General features: G+C 42.9%; 1 pseudogene; it reads right to left on the bottom strand.

The window, feature by feature from the left end:
* Positions 1 to 6,580: 6,580 nt before the first annotated feature.
* On the bottom strand, positions 6,581 to 7,884 carry LOC139854328 (uncharacterized; annotated as a pseudogene).
* Between the last annotated feature and the right edge of the window lie 271 nt (positions 7,885 to 8,155).

Raw genomic sequence — 8,155 nt, 5'->3', positions numbered from 1 at the left:
ATAGACTAGGAAACACAGGGAAAGACAGTCTTGGGGGTCCCCAAAACAGAGTGAGAACTAGCCCTTTGAGGAGCTCTCTAAGCTGTCTAACTCTCTATTACCATATGCAGAGGGAAACCAGGTTCAATAGCCGGATAGAGTAAGAAAACAACTAAATAGAAATGAGTACTTGCTACGGGTGAAGGAGTAAAGAGTTTCAAGAAAAAATCTCCTTAATGCGACTGCGAGAAGGCTGTTCCTGCTACATTTCGCTGGGAAAGAAAGAAGGAATTGAGTCCTTTCACATTATCACGGAAAAAGGGGATTTCCTACTAGTCAATTTTGACTGGAAAAAGACCCGGAACCCCATACCCTCTCATTCACTTACTATAGGCCGAGGAGCGTAGATTCATCTTACTTTTTATAAATGGAAAAAGAGACATAAGTCATGCATTCGAGCAAGAGCCTTTGCTTTTGCCTTTCTTCGCTATGTAAATAGAGGGCCGGAGGAAGAAGTGCCAGAACCTCAATAAAAGAATTAAGGTGATAGAGTCTTACAGGAGACGCTAGGCTTCGGAATTGAATGGAATGATTCCGGTTGCCTTCACTGCCCATGAATCCCTTCTCTTTTTCTATTCCAGTAGTCTTATGCGGTCTGGTCTGTCCATTAGTTGTTTAACTCATAGTAGTTAGGAGGTTGTTGTCCTAATGATTGTAGCGGAGTGCTCCCTATCCTATTACTCATCTATAGGGCTATCACCCTAGCTTTCCATGTCTCTGCCTTTCTTTCCTAGTCCTGAGTTTTTCTTCTTGACTATTGCTTGGTATTGGGTTTGACACTATTCAATACTAAATATCTACTCGTGGAGGGAGGGGAGGCAATAGATTCATCTTAGGCGGTAAGCGAAGGAACTGTAGGGCTTAGGGCAATGAGTGAGCCTCAGATTTTTCTTCAATAGGCTCTAGGGGAGGTGAGAAGAGAGCCAATAGCTATTATAGAAGGACTTAACAATTCATGGCATGAATTAGAGTTGAAGGAAGAAAGACATGAAATGCTAGAAATATGGAATCTATGAATGAGCTCTTTCGTCTAAGCCTAGAACTAGGCAAGAGCAAGGAATGGACTTTAAGTGAGTTAAACTCGGAAGGAGGGGACAAAGGTCAGTTCTATAAGGCAAGAAAGCAAGATCAGGAGAAGGAGTAATGCAGAATAACTAAGCATGACAAGGAGAGGATAGCTAGACTTTCAAAGACAGTAGCAATGGCAAGGAGACTAATCCCGATATTCTTTCCTTAGCAATTAGAGGATTCTATTGATCCAAGACCCGTATGTAGACCTGGGCCTCCCCCACTTTCAGCTAAGGCCAGAAAGAATTATCTTACCTTTCTCTTCTATCAGTCTTTGAAGTTTCCTTTCTTTGAAAACCAAGGATGAAGCTAGAATGTGGAGTACGGACTTATCATACTTCCCAATTCCACTAGCATAAAAGAGTTTATTCAACTCTTGAGAGATTCTATAGTTCCTGAGCTTGAGAGATTCTATAGTTCCCCCAATTTGATGAGAATGAGGGAAGAAGTCCTTAGCTATTCCTTTGGCCTATAATAAGAAAGGTCCATCAAGACTCAGAAACTACCCTCGATCTTTTCAATCCCTCTAGTAGAGAATTCTTAGCCTTCGTCTTAGAAACTGATCTCTAACAAAGCAAGTCATTACTTATTTTTTACACACATTTTCTATTTTACTTAGCCTACTTCTTTATCATTAGATCAATTAGGCAGGGGAAGACTCTGTGTACAAACTTTCTCTTCTTTATTCTTCTTTGAAATCCCTTGCCACTTCCCTTCTTTGCTAGCACGTACCTGTCTCTGCTTTGCATAAGAGATCCCCCTACTCTTCACACCCCTCTAGTCCTGATCTTGCTTATGCATTACTTGGGAAGGATTGCCCTATCCCTTTATTGGGGGCTTTGGCTACCCTACCTCATTCCCTTCACAAGCCAAGGATAAGATGAATCGATCAGCTTGAATCTCTTTAGAGGTCAACTAGAAAAGAAGGGAAAGAGGGTCCTATGTGTGAAATCAAGAAAGAGGGCTCTTTCTCTGACTCAGTATCTGTAGCATGAATTTCTGCCTTTAACCTGGTAAGAATGAATTCCATTATCGTAGACATGAACGGGAAGATGGCAAAAGCAAAAGGAGAGAGGTAGCCTTTCCAGTCACCGAAGCAAGGATTTTAGCATGTTATCCAGTTCTTCAGTAAGCGGAAGGGGAAAGAGAGAATTTTATAGCCCAAAGCCATTCTGGATAAAGCAGGCTATGGCCATGGAAGAAATTCGAGACCTATTCCATATGAGCTAGCTACCCATTGAGGGATCTTAAACCGATGTCCCTATGTGCCTGTCGTTACCTTCCTTTCAGATAGGTACTTCCCAGCTTCCTTTTCTTCCCTTGAAGCAATTCCTCGAACAACATAACAAGAAAGAGGTCTCTTCCAGGCTCTTCTTCCTAGTCCTAGATTTGAGTTACTAGCATCGTTAACAGGCCGAGATATGATTCAAGGTCGGAGCTGCTAATCCACACCTTTTAAGAGTAGGAGACTCATACTAGCTCTTTGCTTTTGTCATGCTTGATTCAATGTCTTATTAGGAACATGTCTTCCTTTTATCTGGGATTGAGGGTTCCCTAATCAACCTTAAATGGGAATAGATCTACTCAGGATTTCTCCACATTGGCCTGAAGAAAGACTACCTTCTCATAGGCGGGGACCTTTGAGATGCATTATGAAGCTCTAAGGGCATAACATGATGCAAAAAAGGGATTGTCCCATCATAGTACAAACATCCATCTCTTCGACCTACCTAGCGACTGAAAAGTTGAGGGCAGAGCTTTTGGCTGTCTCTTATCAATAGAAATTATGCTTCATCAACTTAGGAATCTCCCTGGGCATAGTCATCAAACATTATCCTTCTATCGCGCACGACTCCTTCCGAGGAGCCCCCCGTTCAATCTGAATGTTCTGTCAGATCATTCTCTTAAGGTTTTAGAACTCATTCTATTATAAGAAGCTCCCAAATTGGTTGGCTAGGTTTCATTATGGGTCTGAAGCCCTGACCTTCTATCTTTCCCAAGAGCTAATTCTGACATATCTCTGTTCGAATCGAAACTTCATCTGTTTGTTGGAAAGAAGTCCGCTCTTCGGTCATCTACTTGGCCTACTATTGAAGATAGAAGCGAAGCAGCTACTGCAGACAGGACTTAGGGGTAGGTAGGCTCTTAAGTCGGCTAGAGACACCTTCGGAGGTGGAAGAGTTCCAGAAGTCAGTTACGAACTGGCAAAACAACAACGGTTCTAATAAATGAAGCCTAACAGAATTGCTGTTCTCGTAGCTCCCATCAGACGATAGGTGGTCTCATAAGTAACAACATTACTACTACCGGATTGGCTTTAGTTGATATACCGGTGTAGAAGTAGAAAAGGGGATTTTTTTAAACCTCCTGCAGGTTATCACACAAGTTTCATGTCTCTTGTTTTACTTTAGGTACCCTTCAAGGGTAAGACACCTTCTCCTTCTGTGCTTTTTCTTGAGCCTTTAAAGTCATCTTCATTTGAAAGGCATAGATGGGGGAGTCCTTTCTTTCGTTCTGCTTCTTTTCTTTATTGTCATATTTTTTTCCCCTCTGGATTATACCCATTTCATGGTATCTTTTGGGTACTTCCTCGATTAGGGGCTGGCGAAGTGGGGGTTCTACCGGGCTTCTCAACAAGTCGGGTACCACGCACTCTCATTCTGTTTGGAAAGAGGGCAGTCCAGTGCGACCCATTTTCTCCTTTATATTTCTGGTCCTTATTCAAACTTTCTATGGATTAGTTAACTTTGGAGATTTTTCTTTTGCATAGACCCTGAAGCTAGCCGCCCAGTTGTCGGGGGCCTGCATAATCTTTTGAAGAAAAGCTCAAAGCAGTATAGTTAAGGCAAGTAAAGCAGTAGGGATGGAAGAGTTGCGGATTCCCTGATTTTAGATCAATCAATCCCTTTGTCAATCGATTACCTCTCCCCCGACCCGAGGTATACTCCCTTTTAAGCTTTATAGAATCCAGGTACACTGGAAGACTCAGTCAAGTATGGTAGCAAGTCCAATCAATCTCCTCCAACAGAAAGCTCTGATCTGAACAAAATAAAATGAGTCTCTTTTTCTGGTTATATAGAGCCTAGCACCGTAAAGATAGTATAAGAAATTGTCTCATCGCTTTGAGCCTAGCAGGCTCTTTCCCATCTAGTGGCATAGCCCCTACGATAAGAGCAGTTACGCTTTTTTTGAATCCCGAATAAGCAGCTAGGAGCCTTTCAATAGCGCAGCGGATCATGCTAACATTAGAGACTCTACTTAGTGAGTTGCCTACCCTCGCTGGTGGACTAGTTTAGTTAGAGAATGGAATGGGACGATAGAGCTCAAATCAATCGAATACCATTCGTGACCTGACCCGTAGCCACTAGGATCAGTTGGTAAGTCACATCCCGTGCTTGGACTTGGGATAGCTATTCCTTGCATCGTGAAGAGTTATGGCTTACTTCTAGGCTTTCGGGAAAGGGAATGACATTATTCTATATCAATAAGAGTAGACGAGGAGATTCCCGGGTAGAAAAAGAGAGAAGTTCTTCCATCAACGTGCCAAGCTAAAGGGCGGATCTAATATAATAGAAGCAATTCCCCATCTTAGCTCAGAACAACAGAACACTCTAAGAAAGGCAAACCCTTAAAAAAGGGAGAAATCCAATTTCCAAGCCCGGTAGTACTTACTCAAGTAGAAGAATTGGATGAGAAAGCTGCCGGGGGGATCTATCTATCCCAGAGTTGGGAATTCTTGAAGGTAGTCCAGCGCTTTTATGGAAATCCGGAGTATGGTCAGATGTCTTTATGAACTCGAAAGAGAGAGAAGGTCTGAATCCCGAAGAATAGGTTCCTAATGACTGTCAAGATATACGGCATTTCACAATTAGGATTTTCCACTCCTTCCTTTGCCTGGTAAGACCCTTGAAAGCCCAAACTTGGATGGGAGAGGATGAATTTGTGCTATTTCGAACTAAGGTTCGGTATTCAAACTACTACTCTATTGTAGTAGCAGGAAGGACACGGGCAAAGAAGGATAAGAAAGAAACCCTTGGACATTTCATTAGCAACACTAACCCAATCTCGATCGATGAAGAAAAGATAAAAAGAGCAGCGCTTTTTTTAGCCCAGGTAAACCATGGGTTGAGGTTTTTTGCTTCTGCGAAAGCCTTCTTTCATGCACATCCTACTTTTCTATGTTTTTATATATATGTATGTAAGTCTTTGATTTGGTTTCGTCTCGGGCACAATGGGAAATCCATTGTTAATTAAGGCGCAGATGTTCGTATGGTGATTTTTCTGCTCTTGTGCCACCAAAGACGGGAACCCGATTCTAGGACGAGTGCTCAACCGCGTAATGCAAAAAGGAGGTCCAGGACGGGGCTCCGACAAAGAAAATTGACTCTAGCTTGAAACCCCATCTCATCTATGAGCAAGGGAGAAGAAAATGAAGAAAATGGTGTTAAGACGGTCGGTCCAGTGGAAATGACCAGTCATCCCTTCAGCCACGAACTCCGGCCTGGAGTTCTCAATAACACTAAAGCGCGGAAACCTTTAAGCGTGTTGAATCAGTGTCCTAAAATTGAAGAAGTCAATTTGTAATGAGAAAATTGGTTTATGGTTGGGGAACCGATAGCATCCACTTTTGTGGCAAAAGCCATGACAACAGAATCTTCTTAAGTAGAGGAGGAAGTATTTTGGCCGGTAAAGCCCCAGCCGTGTGAACTGAACTGAAAGTTCCAGCTGACGTTCATGGTTGTGAATTCCTTCCCACTAGAGGAGACACCTTTTAAAAGGAGAAATTGAATTGTACCATGAGAGAAGCAAGGAAGGGTAGCTTGTCAAGCTGGCATAAAATTTGATATATTCTTAATTATTATATATAAAAATATATATATATAATTAAGATGTAAATAAAAAGTTGTCTTTTAACCGGATGTTCTTCTTTGTCAACGCTACTAGGGACCTATAGGTTCGCAATAATGAGAATTGGTTATTTTAAAAATAAAAGGCGCTATTTAGCCCAACATTAGTAGAAGTAAGCGGCTGAGTTAGCGTAGTCTACCCTAAAAGTGGTATAGTAGGGTATAGTAGGCGAGCGAGTTAGCGAAGACGCTTAGGCAAATAGAAAAGAGAGCGTTGGTGCATAGCCTTCATTCTACTACGCTACAAAAAGGTTTCGAGATCACTTAGCTCGACGTTAGGAGAGTCAAGGAGGCCTACATAGAAGAACCATTGTTCGCTGACTTTCTAAGGTCTAACCTTTCGCCCCCTACTAAAAAGGGGCAATTAGCTTTGCACCACTGATAGACTACTTAAGATTCAACTCAAAAGGCCCTACTTAGTTTCACAAGCCTTTGTCATTGTCTGTCAACTAAGTAGGGCCTGAGGCCCCCTGTGAATCCATAAATCTGAGGAGCATGCCGCAATAAAAGAATGGTCCCCTATGCATTTCATTCTTTCCGGAAGGGAAAAAAAGAAGTACCCCCCATCATAGTGAACCTCTCCTTGTGATCGGGATGAGGTAGATGCCTCCCAGCCGGGGGCGGATCGAATCGGAGTTTCCTTAGGTAGCCACCGACCTACAGTTATCCTTAAACTTCCGTGCTTGGTGGAAAAAAGCGAACAAAGGTACGCTCGCTTGCTGTCTTGTTCTCTGTCGCGAACTGGGATCGCTCGCCAGCTAGGTCAGATTGGAGCAACATTGTATGAGAACATATTACCCATATTCGGGGACAAGGAGCGAAATGACCTCTCGATCTACTTACTGCAGCCCAGGAATAAAAACGTCATCTAGGCGTTACCTGTTGCTCCGATCTCCCCTACGCCTAAGATGTTGTCTGGGCCCACCAAGAGCCATAGTTAGTTGGTGTTTCCATTTGGTAGTTTTTTTATCGTTGTTGATACCGGCAAGACCCAGCCAGATGATGTCTGCTGGTTGGTAGTGATAGGACTCTTAGTACCTGCATACCCAAAAGGGGGCGCTGGTTAAAAAACAAGAATTTTTCTCTTTCTTGCTCTCCCTTAGCAGTGGGAAAGGAGTCTATCTATCTGCCTAGCTTTGGTAGATTTCCCCCAACGCAATCCACAGAAATTCCTCGAATCCCTTGGTGGATAAGTCCGACGACTCAGCAGCAGTGCGGAATTTTCTTTCTCATCTGCTGGATTTGATCTATAGTTAGGGGGCAATACATACCAAAAGGTTCGGAGAATGATAATGAGTGAAGATCTGCCCCAGCCAAGTCGTCGACCGCTGTGGTACCTGAACTGAATGCTCTGAGGTTGAAAGGCAAGTAGATAAGCAGATTCCTACTTGTATTTTTATTGTCTCGATTCGTCCACTGCTGCTACTGATAATGGAAAAGGTTATGAAGTTGACTTCTTTGCCTTCTTGAAGGTGGTTGGGCATTAACCAACACAACAGTGAAACCCGATCTAGCTTTCGCTCCTTCCACTTCCTCAGGGCCCTCACTTCCTCACTCAACTCACTCAGACGCTCGCCTCACGTCACTTCGCTCTCCTTGGGAGGAAGGCTACTGACGGTAGCGAATCTCAGAATACGAATAAGATCAGATAGGCCATCATAAGAGCAAACAAGGCAATGGCTTCCGTGAGAGCAAAGCCTAAAATGGCATAACCAAACAATTTAGTATCCAATTACGGACTCCGTGCTACTGAATGGATCAACGAACTGAATATCTTTCCAATTCCAATTGCAGCTCCAGCTAAAGCAATCGTAGCAGTTCCAGCACCGATGACTTTTAAACCCTCTATAACATCTTTAAAAGTTTTCATTTCAGTCTATTAATTGGAAGCAGGATTTTGATTCTTGAAAGCGAGTTAAGTGGCTCTGAGGGGCACGAAGGTATAACAATAAGTACTGATTCGACTAGCTCAAACGTGGGGAACGAATGCTTGAGTGTGAACAAATAGCTGACTCTTGCAAGTTTGTGGCCAGCGATCACCTTCTAAGCTATATGCTTGATAACGAACTAAAGGGCTCGAAGCTATAGAAGCTCTACAAATAGCAGTTCTTATGAATTTATGGCACAGTTCTTTAAGCTGG

This window comes from Rutidosis leptorrhynchoides, chromosome 6 (genome assembly GCF_046630445.1).
Source record: "Rutidosis leptorrhynchoides isolate AG116_Rl617_1_P2 chromosome 6, CSIRO_AGI_Rlap_v1, whole genome shotgun sequence".
Classification (NCBI taxonomy): Eukaryota; Viridiplantae; Streptophyta; class Magnoliopsida; order Asterales; family Asteraceae; genus Rutidosis; species Rutidosis leptorrhynchoides.
The sequence above is the reverse complement of the archived record's forward strand: the minus strand, read 5'-3'. Positions and strand labels throughout refer to the sequence as shown.